Genomic DNA, 17,526 nt, shown 5'->3' with positions numbered 1-17,526 from the left:
TTATCTTCCAGGGCTACTGCAGTTTAGTCTGGTGCGAATAACTCACTCCTCTCAGTCCCATCACAGCTGATATTTATATTGAAAAACTCCTTTATTGACTCTATCCTCTCAAATAATTGATAAGATCTTGCTGCCTTCTAGCCTTGATGGTCTTATCCCAGCTGTGCCAGTGTTTGATCCCTCCCCAGCCCATCTCACAACTCAATACACTACACACAGCTGGCTTTTGTGAGGGACCCCAGGAGCAGGGGTTTGATTTCCGCAGCAAGAACACAGAGCTACCAGCAACTCTGGGAAGGGGAATGCGGCTGAGCATATATCACACATGCAGGTTATTTAATTCTGTATGCATGTGTTTCTCCCCCTTTGCTATTTCTTCTCCTCTTCTTCCTCTCTCCCCTTCATTGCAGCCTTCTGTTTTCTTAAGGCTTCATCCCACTTTCCCTAAACTTAATGGCTACGTCTAGACTGGCATGATTTTCCGCAAATACTTTTAAGGGAAAAGTTTTTCCGTTAAAAGCATTTGCGGAAAAGAGTGTCTAGATTGGCACAGACACTGTTCCATGAAAGCACTTTTTGCGGAAAAGCGTCCGTGCCAATCTAGACACGGTTTTGCGCAAGAAAGCCCCGATCGCCAGTTTCGCCATCAGGGCTTTTTTGCACAAAAGTTTTTAGCCGTCTACACTGGCCCTCTTGCACAAATACATTTACGCAAGAGGGCTTTTTCCCCGAACAGGAGCAGCATAGTATTTGCGCAAGAACACTGACAATCTTACATTAGATCATCAGTGTTCTCGCCCAAATTCAAGCGGCCAGTGTAGACAGCTGGCAAGTCTAGACGGAGCCAATAGGTGTGGCTGGTAAGGAACCACACTCTAAACCCTTTATGTTCCCTCTACTATCACTAGCACCCCAGCCCAGGTCTGAATGCTCATCTTTAGACTCTCAGTTACTGCTGGCATTCGATCACGTGTCTATTTAGGGGGAAGCTGTGTGCACAGCTCAGAGCAGACCCTGCGCTATCTACTGCCAGAAGCTGGAGAAGGACCCGAGAAAGTGGTTTGCAAAACTGCTGGGATTATTTTTCCCTCTTACATTAACTAATTAATTTTCTTCCTCATTAACATCTCTTCAAGTATCAACTTCCCAGCTCCTATGGCAGAGTCAGTACAATAGCCTGGCACTGCAAGCAGATGAGTTCAAATTCAGCCTGGCAGACAAACAGGGTGGAAGATTGGATTACCCGTGTGTCAGCAAGAGGGCATCGCTCTCCTGGCCTCTCCTGAGCAACTAGACTCGGAACTGGGGTTGGGAGGGGTAGGTGAGGAATAAGGAAATTAGCATAATAAACATCTTCCTAGGAACAGCAATGGAAATCAACAGTGTTGCAGCAGAAAATGCTAGAACAATTTTGTATAGCTTTCTAAAGTTAGGAGATCCCCAAATTTGACCTACTCATCTTTCTCATATGTAACGCCATCACTTCCTTGCAAATATAAGCAGCTTGTGTTCAGGTTAATATCTGCAACAAAAAAGGGAGGAGATAAGGAAAGAAAACTGGTTCTAGCAGTTAGGCCAGCATTCAGGAGCAATCCTACAACAACAAACCTCCCAACATGCCTCCCAGAACTCATACAAACCAGTTCAAGGACATGGAGCCCAGCAATATCACCATAACAAACTGCCAAGAGTGCATTTGGGGTCAGTCCTGATTTTATTCAAACTAGTTTTGCCTGTCATCTGATATATTAACTTCTTCTTTGTGAATGACTACTATTGCCTCTGTTTATTGGTTTTGTACGTGTGCGCTAACCCCCCGCCCCCATCCCCGAGACACTTGATACTGTATCTGGTAATCTTAACCCAGCACATCCTCAAACCGCCATGGCTATATGGAAGATGCACTGATCAGCACAGCTGAATACTGACAAGTTTTCAACTTTTATTTTAAAAGATTACATTTTTTACTCCAAATGAGCCTATTTTTAACATAGTAAAAGGAAATATAACTTTATTTAAAAATTGGATCCCTTTGGGAAATGCAAAATAAAACCCATGGTTTTCAAACTTTTCAAATTTCACCTGGAATGTTTCATACATCTCCAATAGTTAAAAGTTCTGAGACATGGAACCATGTGATGTTCATAACCTTCTTGCTCTGGAGCCTCCCTTGTTCCCCTGTGGGGAGAGTATTTGCAGGTTTTAGTTTTCTTTCTAGGCCCTGACTACCTTTGCAACTGGGATTCTAGTGTCAACACCCCCTAAGGTTTCCAACTTTCTCACTTGCCTTGTCCCAAAAGTCCTACTCCTGCCCACTCCTCCAAGACCCCACCACCACCGCCACTCATTCCATCCTCCCTCCCTCCCTCACCTCACTCACTTGCTCATTTTCACCAGGTGGAGAAAAGGCCTTGGGGCACTGGAGGGAAAAGGCCTTGGGGCACTCCAAGCAGGGGCTGAGGGATTTGGCATGTGGGAGGGACTCTGGGCTAAGGGAGGGGGTGGGGAGTGGGAAAGGGTGAGGATGCTGGCTGGGGATGCAAGGTCTAATGCAGGGCCAGGCATGAAGACTTTGAGATGAAAGAGAGGGCTCCTAGCTGGGGTAAGAGGCTGGAGTTTGGGAGGAAGGGAGCACAGGCTCCGAGCTGAAGGTGTGGGCTCTGGGGTGTGACTGCGGGTGAGGGGTTTGGAGCACAGGAGGGGGCTCCAGGCTGGGACCAAGGGATCTGAAAGCAGAAGGGGGTGCAGATTCTGGGAGTTTTGCTAGGCCGGGTACCAAGTTGCAAGGGGTTGGAGCACGGGAGGTGGTTTGGGATGCAGGCTCCAGGCAGTTCTGACCAAAAAGTGGCTTCATGTCCAGCTCCTAGGTGGAAAAGCAACAAGCGGGGCTCCACACACTGTTTCTGCCTGCAGGCACCACCCCCACAGCTCTTACTGCTGCAAACTGTGGCCAGTGAGAGCTATGGACCAGCACTTGGGGCAGCATCCTTAGGTGGGGAGAGCATGTGGAGCCCCCTGGCCACCTCTCCACCTAGGAGCTGGACATGCCGCATGGAACCAGCCATGGAGCCTTCCTGCCTTGCTGGCACTGCGACCAAATGGACTTTTTGGCTACGTCTACACTGCAACATGATTTCGGGATACCAGAGTGTCCCAAAATAGCGATCCCACGTCTACACAGCAAGCCCTCTACTTCAAAATACAATGGGCTCGCTATTCCGACATCCCTGTAAACCTCATTCCACGAAGAGTGAGGGACATTTCAGAATGGCGGGTTATTTCAAAATTTGGCGCTGTGTAGACAGCGCTAAATCACTAAAAAACCTATTTTGAAATAAGATCGAAATAAGATACACAATCTGCGTGGCTCAAACTACGCATCTTATTTCGAGCTACGGTGCAGTGCAGACACACCCTTAGTGGCCCAGTCAGCTGTGCTAACCAGATCTGCCATGGTCCCTTTTCCACCAGGCGTTCTGGTGGAAAACCAGATGCCTCGCAACCCTATTTCTCCTATCAGTCTGCAAAAGGATTTTGTTTCTTGAGAAATGTATTGTTATGAGCATATAACAAAAAGAAGGGTGGGAGAAAATCTATGTAATTTGACTGCTATGGTTCTAAGAAAACAATTCCCACCCCCCACTGCTCAGATTGCAGTAGTAACCTGCTAACAATGGACACAAAGTGGTGGCACTTCTATAGTGCCTTCCATCTGACTGCCTGAATGCACATTACATGGGAGAAATGCCATTATTTCCATTGTACAGTGTGAAATTAGGGCCAACATTTTCAATGGCAGCAAGGTAGGGGGAGGCGGGAGTCAGTGTCCTGGCTCCCCACGAACACCGGATCCCACAGAGCCACCTCCCTCACACACTTTCATGTTTCTGCCTCTGAACTTCAGGAGATGCCAGAGCTGTCTATGTCCACAGAGAGCTTGACCCTCTGCGGACAGCGGCTGCTGCCACCCTATGCTGCTGCCTCTGTATCAGAGCAGCAGCGGATGGCAGGCAGGAACCAGTCTGCACAGGGAACTAATTTTTAAACCAGCTCCCCTTGTGGACCGGCTCTGTCTGCCACCCTGGGCTGCTGCCTCTGAAACAGAGGCAACAGCACGAGGTGGCAGGGGGAGGAGTAGGCCAGGAGCCGGGAGTGTACTGGCTGTCAGCCCTACCTCCAGGGAGTATATTAGTAACCGTGTAACCGATAACATTTTTTTTGCAGCTACACAATTACTAAAATAAACATTATCTAACATCCCTACTTTAAACCCAATGTCCAGAATAGGGATGTTAGATATCATGTAACTGAATAGTCGTGTAACTGCATAAAATATGATCAGTTACACAACTATTTGACAGCCACCAGGGGCGGGGCTGGCAACAAGTGCAGTCTGACCCCACTCTCGGGGCGCCACTTGAGACCCCGCAAAGCAGCCTCTGCAGTCTCACCGCAGAAGCTGTTCCATGGGGTGCGGAGCAGCCTCTGTCTGCAGGGACCTTGGACCTCCTGAGGACAGAGGTGCTTCACAGCAGCCTTCTCGCCTGATAGAGACAGCAGCGCAGTGGGGGCGGGCAGCACCACGGAGCCAGCACCAGCTCCTGCCTGCCCCCCTTCGCTGCCTCTTCCAGAGGCAGCAAAGGGGGTGCAAACAGATCTGCGAGAACTGATACACGCGGGGAGCTCCGCATGCACTGGCTCCCACCTGCCCCCCTCACCCTCCACGCTGTTGCCTTTCTCTAAGAGGCATCCGCGCGGGGGGGGGGGAGGGGCAGGTGGAGCCGGTGCTCTCCGGGAGCCTGCGTAAAGTCAACCACTCATGGGCACTGGCTCCCACTCCTCCCCCACTACCTTGCTGCCTCTGATTCAGTTTACTTGACTATAGGCTAACTTCCCTGTCCAGAATCTAAGAAAACAAAGAAGCTGACAAATCTGTATGTCGGGTCATGTTTTTATGCAGCAGGGTAAATGTTTTGGGCAAACAGGAGCCCCCAGGTCAGCTAGATTAATTTTAGGCTCTGCTAATTCTCATGGTGTCTTCTAGCTTGATTCCTTGCCCTGCCACACACCTCCTCTCCCTTCCCTTGCCTCCCCACCAGGTTTTTGCATTTGCTCAAAGTTCCAAAGGCCACAGAGCTATGGCTTTTGAGCAATTCTTCCATATTGTTAGTACAGCTGCTGCTGGAGCAGTCCTGAACATTGCTCCATCCATGTGATTGCAACACAACTGAAATTTGACCCAACCACCACTCTATACAGTGAGTGGCCACACGGTGTTGCAACCTGGTGCATGGGCAATGTATTCCTGTGTGGTGGAGCATAGGCCAAGAACATAACCCTTGGCAGCACTAGCTCTTGTACTGTGTGGGTAAGCAAAATAGGAGGCTCACCAGCTGTAGGGAACCTGACATCCCCGGGGGAGTGGGTGGGAGATGAGCAGAACAGGATCGCTGCTGGAGAGGGAATTAGCCCCTCCTCCCCAAGAAAAATGAATTGATGCCGCTGCCCTTCCCATTGCAATCCCTCTCCACAGTCATAGAAACCAAACTAAACCAAGCTAAGCCAACCCCTCCATTCTCACATAATTATGAAGCTTCAAACAATTCAAAGCAAGAATAACTTTCAATTTAAACATGAAACAGCCATGTTTAAAAGAGTTCTATCACGAAACAGGAGAGGGTAGGAGGGTGGGAAATCAGTCTAACATGAGTTATGTAAGAAATTTTGTTCATGGATTAATGAAAAATGCGGGCTTCTTTCCTTGAAAACACACAATGTCTTCTCAAAATGGATCTTCCTGATTCAGTGTTTCAAATATAAATCATTTACCAGACTAAAATGTCATGAACAGCGGCTCTGCAGGGAAGGGAGGATAGCCTGGGTCTGTAGATAAGGGACAATCAAGAGTTATGTGGGGCAATGTAAACCCACATTGTGAGCGAGCTAGCGCTCTCTCTCTCACTCACACTCACACACACACACACACAAAAATATTACATATATTAATGTGTGTGGAAAGGAGATTCAAGTCCTGCTTCACAGCCAGCATATGAAAAAAGGAAGAAATACAGTGCCACTCCATGTTGTCCTCAGCATGTCTTCTCAAGCGGCGTTCAAGGAGGTGCTGCATAGGATGGTCCTTTTGGACAAAATTAAGCTTTTCCAATTAGATCTTTGCTGCCTAGATGTTGTGGAGATAGGTACGTGAACAAGAGAGAGGGGCAGTGGAAATGATTTTCAATTATATTACTTTTCATTCTCCCGTCCTCTGCTCCCCTGCTCCGGTCTGTGACAGAGAAAGCCCAGCCTTTCTCCTCTCATTAGCAGGTAGGTGAAGGGTTGTTTGTCAGTCTCTGGCATTAGTGTAGCTCCCTCATCAGTTGTAAGGGAGCTCTGTGGTACTCTCCTACACCTCTGCAACCGTACCTATAGAGTCTGCTCCCCCATCTAATGGGTGTATGAAAGGGGATGGGGAGCAGAGGAGAATCAAAGGTATTTCCATCCCAATTCCATGGTAAGACATTTTGAGAATATGGAGCTCTTGAGAAGGAAGATTCATTGGAATTGTAGGGGCGAGGGGGGGGGGGGGGGGGAAGAGAGAGAGGCGTTTCCTAGTAATAGCGACATTATGTTTTCCTGACACTGATGTTGAACCGAAAGGCTCGGGTCAGGAAAAAGCAGCTGCCCATTTGACACAAGCATGTCCTCTTTCACATTTACTTCTGTTGTCAAGCAGTCTGAAGTAGGGATGTGAAAGGTTAACCAGGAAGCATCACCCTTAATTGGTGATACTTATTGGTTCCGGTTAACCGCTGGGAACTGTAGCAGCTCCCTGCCTGCCATGGGCAGAGGGTGCTCCAGTCCTGCAAGGGCCTGCTGCAGACAGGGACTGTTCCAGAGGCCCAGAACAGATCCTGTCCATGACAGGCCTGGCACATCACAGGCAGAGGCTGCTCCAGGTACCCAGAGCTGTTTCCTGTCTGTGGCAGGCCTGGGGAGGGCGCAGACAGGGGCTACTCTGCCTCCCTTAATTGGTTTACTCTGCCCCTCCCCCCCCTTAGTTGGTTAACTGGTTAAACTTCACATTTATGGCTTTTGATGTGGAACTGGTTAAACTACCCATTTATACCGTTTGATGTGAAAATGAGCATGTTAAAAGCAGAGGAAATTGGCTTTGTAATGCACCAACCAGTTAATATCTTTATTTAAAGACAAGTTAACAGTGTCAAACTTGTAGATGAACTCCAGTTCTGCAGTCTCTCTCTGTAACTGAAAAATGAAATTCCTTTGTAGAAGAATGACTACTTTTAAATCCATGATTGAGTGACCAGGCAGGTTAAAATGTTCCCCTACACGTTTATGTGTATTTCAAATCAGACATCAGAAATGGTGTCAACCTATCTCTCGTCATAGAGACTGTCTGGTTTGGCCGATATACATGGTACAGGGGCATTGCTGGCACAGACCAGACAGTCAGACAGAAGGCCCCTGGCGGGGGGAGACTTAGAAGGCCCCTGATGGCCAAAGGCGGCTGGGGAGGGGGGAGGGGAGGAGAGACAGAAAGACCTTGGTGGCTGGGGAGGGCTGGGGGCAAACAGAAGGCCCCTGGAGGCCAGGGAGGGCTGGGGCCAGACAGGAACAAGGAAACAAGAACAAACAAAAGTGAAATTTCCATTTGAGAGCACAGCATGTCTCCTTTGTAACATGTTACATCCGTTCTGCCTCACAAATGTCTCCTCAGACACCTAAGGATGCAGCTCATAGAAGTCAAACTTGTTCCAGTTGCCAGCAGCACACATCACAAAACATACAAAATACAATTATAAAAATGTGTACATCAGTCGAATATCAGAGGCAAATGCAAAGTGTTTATTATGACAGAACCCAGGTAGTACCAATAGTATTTTAAATAATTCAGGGGCTCAATCTTGCAACCAGTCAAGAGCATGTGTAAATTTTCTCACATGAGCAGCCCCACTAACATCTATGAGATAATGCACATACGATAAGTTCCATACACACTTAAGTGTTTGCAGTCTGAATTGAGGACAACTGGGAAGATGTCATGGATATATAGCATATGCTGCATGGATAATATGTTGTACAACATGAATGACAAATCAACAGGGAATATACATTTTCTTCCTGAGCTTAGGATCTTTCTGAAAGTCTGGCAGGCTTAGTAAACACTGTACATTCTTCAGAACAGAATTATGGGTTGAGCAAACATCCCTTGTACTTCTCAATTGTTGCAATAATTGGCCACCTGTGCAGCCAAGCTATTCATCCTGTAAATCTACAAGAAGTTAAAACTCTCTCTCTTCTCCTGGCTGCCAAAAGAAGCTGACAACAACCCTGACCCCAATCCACCCAAAAACCCAATGGATGCTGCACTGACCAGTTATATAGATGAAGCTGGATGCATAGAATTAAACAGTGATCCCACATTGGAACTTGTAACATCTGATGAGCAAATTTGTGTGTGCGTTGGTTTTGCCTAACTCCACAGCTGTCTGTTTTACACTACGATTGCTATTAGACATGTAAATGAGTAGTTGGGTAGTCAACTACCCAATAAACCTAGGCTTATCAGGTAGTCGAGTCAACAATTCGCTCTCCTCTCCCCCATAGAAGTCAAACTTGTTCCAGTCGCCTGTATCAGAAGCAGCAAGGGGACTGGGAGGAGTGGTGAGAGTCGGCTTAAAAGCCAGTTCCCCCAGCACTGTTTCCACGGTGCCACCTGCCCCTTCCCGCACTGCTGCCTCTATCTGAGGCAGCAGTGGGGCGGGAGGAGGAACACGGGAGGCTGCCACAAAGCAGCCTCTGCCCATGTCAGGCCCAGGCTTGCCACAGGCAGAGGCTGCTCTGACAGCAACCCCCATCTGCAGGGGGTCCCAGCTCCTTGCTGGGACCTCCCACGGATGGGGGCTGCTGGACCCAGAACGAGATGGGACTGAGTAATCCTGGCTCACACCAAGTCCAGGAGCTACCCTCGCTGCACCTCTGTGGTTTAAATGTGGTAGGAGCTTGGCTGCCTGAGCACCCAGCTGTTACTACATTTAAACCAGAGACGCAGCAGGGGCTGGTTCCTGGACCCAGTGCAAGCTGGAACTGAGGTAGCCTTACTTTTCTGACTAATCGTGTAGTCAATAAACATTTTAATCAATTAGCCACCTCTTAACATCCTTAATTGCTACCAAGCTGAAGGAGGACAAGGTTATGAAACAGCTGTCCCCAGTATAGTTAGAAAACAGTTCAATCTTGCTGTCTACAAGCCACAGAATAACGTTTTGAGCTCCTGAATCTGCTAAAACCCTCAAAAGTAAAGCCCAATTCTAATCCAAAATTAGTGGGAGTTGTCTGTCTCCGACAACTGGAGATTAAAGCCCGAATTTGGTTCCAACTATACTGCAGTAAGTTGCACCTTTGTTTATAGGCACCTTTTACTAAAGTGCAATTTCAAAGTTTTCAAACCACAGCACAACAGGGCAACGCTGAGTTTGCAAACACAACAGGGAAAATGTTCACTTGCTAATAGGGATGTGAATGGTTAACCGTAGGGGCTGGAGCAGGGCCGGCCCACAACATTTTGGTACCTGAGGCGGGGAGCTCAAATGACGTCCCCATGTTCCCTCGCTTGGGCCAAAACTTTGAAAGGTCGCAATTCTGCCTTCTTCCTGTTCTACTCCTCTCATGGTACTGCAGAAAGAATACATATGCACCAGCAGCAGACACAATTTTCTACACTCTGGGTCCTAGTGGAGCCCCTCCCCCCCCACACAATCTGGTACCTGAGGCAGCTGCCTCTGCCCACTACGGACAGGGAGGCTGCTCCAGCCACGCAGGGCACACTGAGGCCGGGGTGGGGCAGGTGCTCCAGCCCAGTTACAGCAGCCCCTGCCTGCACCGGTCCTAGCCCGGTACGCTGCGGACAGGAGACACTCCAGCCCCTGCCTGCACCGGTCCTAGCCCAGTGTGCTGCGGACAGGGGACACTCCAGCCCTGCTTGCAATGGGCCTGGCTCGGCCGCACCATGGGCAGGAGTGCTGCAGCCTAGCTGGAGCACCCCCACCCACAGCAAGTGGGGAGCCACTCCATCCCAGCCAGGCTAAAGCTGCTTCCCTACCTATCCCCGTTTAATCAGTTAACCAGTTAAACATAATGTTTTACATCTCTACTTGCTAACAACAAGCCAGATTCAATGTTTCATTTGTGCAGCAGTCAGCGCAGGGACAAAGGGGAGCAGCTTGCATCTCCCGTGTTCAGGGGCTGAGGCCTGGTGCAAGCTAAGGAGTTCAGTGTGCACCAACTAGTAGAGCATGCTACAGTAGCCCTTATGGAGCTCTGAAGGGGCACAAAACAGCTGAAGCATAAGAATGCGCCAGTCCCAGTTCTGCTTCAACCATCTCCCAAAAATCCATCCCAAAACACCCCTTGCACCAGGACTGCTGCAGAAGTAATGCAGAGCTTCTCCTTGAACCAAAGGCACTTCCTAGGGGGGAGGGGCATTTATGCCTGCCACATGTCACCTTTGTTAGCTTGTCACCTATAGATCCCAAAGGCAACAGTGAATGAGGCCCCAAAATTATATATCTTGTTCTTTTTATTTATTCATTCATTTTTATGTCCTAGGAACATTTCTGTTTGATTTTTGTTTAAAAAAGGGACTTTTGTTAAGTTAAATAATTATTGTATTCAAAAATTAGGCTGCAGTTACCCACTTCATGTTCTGAAATGGGAATACAGACCTATTTGAATGTGTTTCACATAATCTACATGTGGAGGCAAACATGATCTGATAGCATCTCTTTAAATAAAACATTTCCTGTTGCCATACCCTAATCCAGGAGTGGGGAACCATTCCCCAACTTGGAGGATCAGCATTGGGGAGCCTGTGCTCAGGACCGGCTTTAGGAAGTGCGGGGCCCAATTCGAACAGTTTTGGCGGGGTCCCACCACCCAGGATTTTTTCTTGAGCAAAAAAAACCAAAAAAAGCAAACCAAAAAAACCCCCACAAACACAACCACACATGCCCCCACAACCACACACAAATATAATATCAGAAGTAGATCTGATCAAAATGTATATCAATATAGTTGAACATTTTCCAAAAAAAGGCCATCCTTTATTATGCAAAGTTTTACACAAAATTAAATCAGTTGCCTTAAGTGCAGGTCAAATATTTTCATTTGAAAACTATCCAATCTTTTCAATAAAGTTTAAAGTTTGATTTTTAAAAAGTTACCAGAGAGCATTGCAGTCTTTGTTAAGAAAGTGTCAGTTCTGTGGTCAAATCCAGACCTTAGTGATTTCAGCACCAATGATTTCACTAGGTAATATGGTACCTCCCCACCATTGCTTCCTTTGCACATTGCCTGCATATTGAGCCCTTCAACACATTTGCACATTGCCTGCATGTTGCACAGTGCACAATCTGAATTTGCACATTGCCTCCTTTGCACATTGCCTGCATGTTGAGCCCTTCAACATATTGCCTACACATTGAGTCCAAGGTCAGTCTACACAAGATTTTATCAATGATTTTTGCTCAAGCAATCACTGAGACAAGACAAGGACTCTCAACTGATTCTAGTCAGTTCTGCCTTTAAACACTTTAAAGTGCCAGATATAATTGAGGACTCCCAAATAGACTCTACACCACCAGAAATAAAACCTGTTTCCATCTTCTGTGACTTTCACTTAGATGTGACTCACTGTCCTCTGCTTAGTGTTCAAGTTATGGTAGACCCTAAGCCAGGTCATATTAAGTTCAAGTCTTTTACCTTTTAATCATACAATATGGATAACAACATTTCATTCTCCCAGCTCCAAGTCGTAAGTGAATTTCAACCCAAAAGAGCCAAAATTGATCACCTTGACCCAGCAAGTGTGTCTACTGATCTCTGTGGCAAAGTAGGTATGTCTATATAAATAAGGTCTGCTCGTGAAGCCTTTTCCTACAGTTGATTAACAGATCAGAGAATCATAGAATACTAGGACTGGAAGAGACCTCGAGAGGTCATCGAGTCCAGTCCCCTGCCCTGATGGCAGGACCAAATACTGTCTAGACCATCCCTGACAGACATTTATCTAACCTACTCTTAAACATCTCCAGAGATGGAGATTCCACAACCTCTCTGGGCAATTTATTCCAGTGTTTGACTATCCTGACAGTTAGGAACTTTTCCCTAATGTCCAACCTAAACCTCCCTTGCTGCAGTTTAAGCCCATTGCTTCTTGTTCTATCCCCAGAGGCCAAGATGAACAAGTTTTCTCCCTCCTCCTCATGACACCCTTTTAGATATCTGAAAACTGCTATCATGTCCCCCCTCTATCTTCTTTTTTATAAACTAAACAAACCCAATTCCTTCAGCCTTCCCTCATAGGTCATGTTCTCTAGACCTTTAATCATTCTGGTTGCTCTTCTCTGGACCCTCTCCAATTTCTCCACATCTTTCTTGAAATGCGGTGCCCAGAACTGAACACAATACTCCAATTGAGGCCTAACCAGTGCAGAGTAGAGCGGAAGAATGACTTCTCGTGTCTTGCTCACAACACACCTGTTAATGCATCCCAGAATCATGTTTGCTTTCTTTGCAACGGCATCACACTGCTGACTCATATTCAACTTGTGGTCCATTATAACCCCTAGATCCCTTTCTGCCGTACCCCTTCCCAGACAGTCGCTTCTCATTCTGTATGTGTGAAACTGATTGTTCCTTCCTAAGTGGAGCACTTTGCATTTGTCTTTATTAAACTTCATCCTATTTATCTCAGACCATTTCTCCAATTTGTCCAGGTCATTTTGAATTATGACCCTATCCTGCAGATTAGTCACAACCCCTCCCAGCTTGGTATCATCTGCAAACTTAATAAGTGTACTTTCTATACTAATATCTAAATCGTTGATGAAGCTATTGAACAGAGCCGGTCCCAAAACAAACCCCTGCGGAACCCCACTTGTTATGCCTTTCCATTAATAACTACTATCTGAGTACGGTTATCCAGCCAGTTACGCACCCACCTTATAGTATCCCCATCTAAGTTGTATTTACCTAGTTTATTGGTAAATACAATAGATGGCAGTAGATAGTTCATTCAGACCACTGGCTGATAATAGTTAGTCACCCTGACCAGTCATTAACCATAGTCATGGACTCACCCTACTCTCCATTGTCTCTATGATTCTCTGATGACTTGTGACAAAAAAGAAGGGTGGAAAGAGAAACTGAAGGGAGAGACCTCTCTAAATTCACCAATCAAAGAGCAGTATTGCCAGCCCAAAAATCACAAGGAACGCCTTCACAAAGTTATGAGAATGGTCTACAAATCATAAGATTTTTTAAAAATAAAACATGTTGGATTTTTATTGGCCTTTTGTTTCTTGAGTATTTAGTGTTCATGTTTTAAAGCTTTTCTCCTTAGCTTTAAGGCCCAGAAGTATAGAGAACTTTTTTTTAAATGAAAGCTGAGATTCCTACATAATAAATTGACTTCAGGCCTTTAGAAAAACACCAAATGTTTTGAGACTCATGCCAAAACAATGGAGGAATTCTTGTGATCCCATGCTTTGCCCACAGTATAAATTAAAAAAAAAACAATATCTTCTCCACTAAACATCCTAATGTGATACTGCAAATGGTGAAATGAATTCAACAGCTCCTGATATGAACAGGTATCAACCTAGTTTTTCATATTTGAGATGAGTTACCAGGAGTCATACATGACAATATGAAATCTTTCCACTCTCAAGTCAGCATATTCACGAAGCACCTATAATTTTGATCCATGCATTTATTGGATAGTGAAAGAGAAAGGAGGGGAATTAGTATAGATAAATGTTCAAATAAAAAAAAAAGCCTGAAGGAATTAGGACTGGGCTCCTACATCTCACGTTCAGAACTGACTAGGACACTTATGACCAGATTTTCAAAGGTGTGTAAAGATCAGATAGATATCTTTGAAGATCTGAGTTGGCAACTGTCTCTTTAGGAGCTTAATTACCTTTGAAAATCTGAGCTTAGATTTCCAAGTCCAATTTTCAAAAGTGACTTTAGTCACTCAGAGTCTGTCCACACTACAGAACTAATTTGAACTAACTTAATTCGAATTAGTTAATTCGAACTAAGCTAATTCGAACTAGTGCATCTAGACCTAAAAACTAGTTCAAATTAGCATTTTGCTAATTCGAACTAGCATGTCCACATTGAGTGGACCCTGAACCGAGGTTAAGGATGGCCGGAAGCAGTGCCGGCAGGGCATCAGGTTAGGACTTAGAGTGTGGAGCTGCTGTCTCAGGCTAGCCGAGGGCTGTGTTTAAAGGGACCCGACCCCCACCCCGGACAGACAGTTCTCAGGGGTCCCCCGCTCGCTTGTCTAACTCAATGAGGGACAGTAAAGCAGTCCTGGCTTAGAGTGCCCTCAATGCCCACACTCAGCACATCACAGCACTCGGCCATCAGCCCGGCTGCACTTGCTGCAGGCTGCCATCCGGGGGGGGGGGGAGAATTGGGGGGCTGCAGGAGAGCTTCCACCCCAAGGAGCCTGCAGAGCCACCCCAATCCTCTCCATCGGGGGCTTTTACCCCATTCCTCCCTCACCTCCTTCCACTTACCCCTCCCTAGCCCCCCTTCCTGATGTACAAAATAAAGGACACGTTTTAAAAATAGAAACTCTCTTTATTTAACAAAACTCAGGGTGGGGGGGGGGATTAACCTCTGGGGAGACTGGGAAAAGGAGGTGGGTAAGGGGAAGAGAGAGGGTGAGAGGGGAGGGCAACTAAAATGATCAGGGGTTTGGAACAGGTCCCATATGAAGAGAGGCTAAAGAGACTGGGACTTTTCAGCTTAGAAAAGAGGAGACTGAGGGGGGATATGATAGAGGTCTATAAAAGCACGAGTTGTGTGGAGAGGGTGCATAAGAAAAGTTCTTCATTAGTTCCCATAATAGAAGGACTAGAGGACACCAAATGAAATGAATGGGTAGCCGGCTTCAAACTAATAACAGAAAGTTGTTCTTCACAAAGCAAATAGTTAACCTGTGGAACTCCTTGCCGCAGGAGTCTGTGAAGGCTAGGACTACAACAGAGTTTAAAGAGAAGTTAGATAAAGTCATGGAGGTTGGGTCCATGGAGTGGTATTAGCCAGGGGGTTACTGGGCTAGATGGACCTTTGGTCTGATCCAGTACAGCCATTCTAAGCTCAGGGCTCAGGGTCAGGGGTCTCAGTGGACCACCTTGATTTTCATGCAAACCTGCTCCTGGGTGGCCATGCTGGCAGCTATCCTGCCCTAGACGGCCACTTTCCTGTGCTAGTGCGGAGGTCGTGGATGAGGTCCACAATGTCTGCACTAGACCAGGCGGGCGCCCGCCTCTTGCAGACCTGGCAGGCTCCCGGGAGCCACCAGCCTGGTCCCGGGAAGAGGCAGTGGGTGGCTGGCTCGAGCCGTGCCAGGTGCAGGGTCTGCTGGCTGGGTGCTGGCAGGCTTGCACCTGGCACAGGCACCATAGCCAGCCCGTGTCCCTTTAAGGGCTCCAGGGCTGGGAGAGGGGCAGAAGAGTTTCCCTGGTGGTGCCCAGAGTAGACACCAGGGAAAGCTGGGGAGGGCTAGCCTCCCACTAGTTCGAATTAAGTGGCTACACACCCCTTAATTCAAACTAGTTAATTCGAACTAGGCGTTAGTCCTCGTAGAATGAGGTTTACCTAGTTAGAATTAAGCGCTCCGCTAGTTCAAATTAAGTTCGAACTAGCGGTTCGCGTGTGTAGCGCCTATCAAAGTTAATTCGAACTAACGTTTGTTAGTTCGAATTAACTTTGTCGTGTAGACATACCCTCAGTGCTTTTGAAAATTTTAACTGGGGGCCTAAAGAGACAAAAATAAACAAAAGGCAGGAGATATGGTATTCCTTTTAAAAACGTGTGACGTCTATTTTTAACTAAATTTTATATTATTTTTCTCCTAGGGGCAACTGACTACACCACGGTCCCCCCCTCCTGCAGATCTATCATCTTATGCATGTGCAAGATCTGTGAGAGCCGTCCCATGAATCTGCAGTTAGTGTCTGTGGTGCCTGTTTCTGGGTGGTGTCTCAATGCTGCCACATCCAAAGAGGGGGCTTCCCAAAGCAGGCCCTTGCTGCTGACCCCCAAGGCATCCACAAGTCCAATCTCCTTTCAATGGGCTCACTTCCCAGGGCTCATTGATCTTGGATCCAGCTTCCATCCCCTCTCCAACCTTTGCAACTGCCCAGAGGTGCTCACCTTCCGCCTTATCCATTCCCACCTCATTCACCCCACAGGGACAGTCTCTGCCTCACTTGTCCTAGGGACTATTCTACCAAGACTTAATACAAAATTTCCATGTAAAAGGACTCAATACAAAGCTAAAAACCTCAACGGGAGAATGATTAATACAGAGATGTGTCTACATCTGCTGCAGGGAGACACCTCTGCCTGCCTCCACCCCTCTCCCCCCAGAGTCTACAGCCCTATTGCAAAGCAGGGGAGGGGAAGAAAAGAGGCTGAGGCCCATCCAATGAGACTGAAGCAGTCATGAGCAAGCCATGCCTGGGAGCCATTCTCCTGTCCATTGCTGGTGCTGTGTTGCTTCAGGCACGCTGAAATGCAGTCACCTCTAGGGTGGGCTGGACAGCTGTTTAACACCTGTACAAGGTTTCAGGCAGTGGGCAGTGCGGGCTGCCTTCCTGCAGAGCCCCCATCAGAACTACCGTGACCTCCTAGCTTAGGAAAAGAATGAACAGGAGAATTGGAAATTAACCCGCCCAATCTCACGTCCCCTAGGTAAGGAATGAGCCATCTACATTAGGCCCCAGCTGGAGTATCATGTCCAGTTCTGGGTGCCACATTTCAGGAAACGTGGAGAAACTGGAGAAAGTTCAGAGAAGATCAACACAAATGATGAAAGGTCTAGAGAACATGAGGCTGAAGGAATTGGCCTTGTTTACCTTGGAAAAGAGAAGACCGAAAAGGGACATGAGAGCAGTTTTCAAGTATCTAAAAGAGTGTCACAAGGAGGAGGAAGAAAAATTGTTCTCCTTGGCCTCTGAGGTTAGGATGAGAAGTAATGGGCTTAAATTGCAGCAAGGGAGGTTTAGGTTGGACATTAGGAAAAACTTCCTGCCTGTCAGGGTGGTTAAATGCTGGAATAAATTGCCTAGGGAGATTGCGGAATCTCCATCACTGGAGATATTTAAGACCAGATTAGACAGACACCTGTCAGGGATGAGCCAGGGCAACTCAACTTCGGAAGCCCCAGGGGCCACACTGATACTTACAGAACATGCTGAGGGCCTCAACTTAAGTGTGGTTGCATATGCAACCAAATATATACAAATAGCTTCTCTCACACAAACAGGCATAAATACAAAGCTTAAGGCAAGACTACACAACACACAGGCCCCATTTAAGTCAGTTCTGCTGATATTAATAAAATGCAATATTTACTCGATTTCTACCCATGTGACAGCACTTTTCATGAGCAATGACAGTTCAAGAATTTACCTACTA

This window comes from Pelodiscus sinensis, chromosome 17 (genome assembly GCF_049634645.1).
Source record: "Pelodiscus sinensis isolate JC-2024 chromosome 17, ASM4963464v1, whole genome shotgun sequence".
NCBI lineage: Eukaryota > Metazoa > Chordata > Testudines > Trionychidae > Pelodiscus > Pelodiscus sinensis.
Note: the sequence above shows the minus strand (reverse complement) of the source record.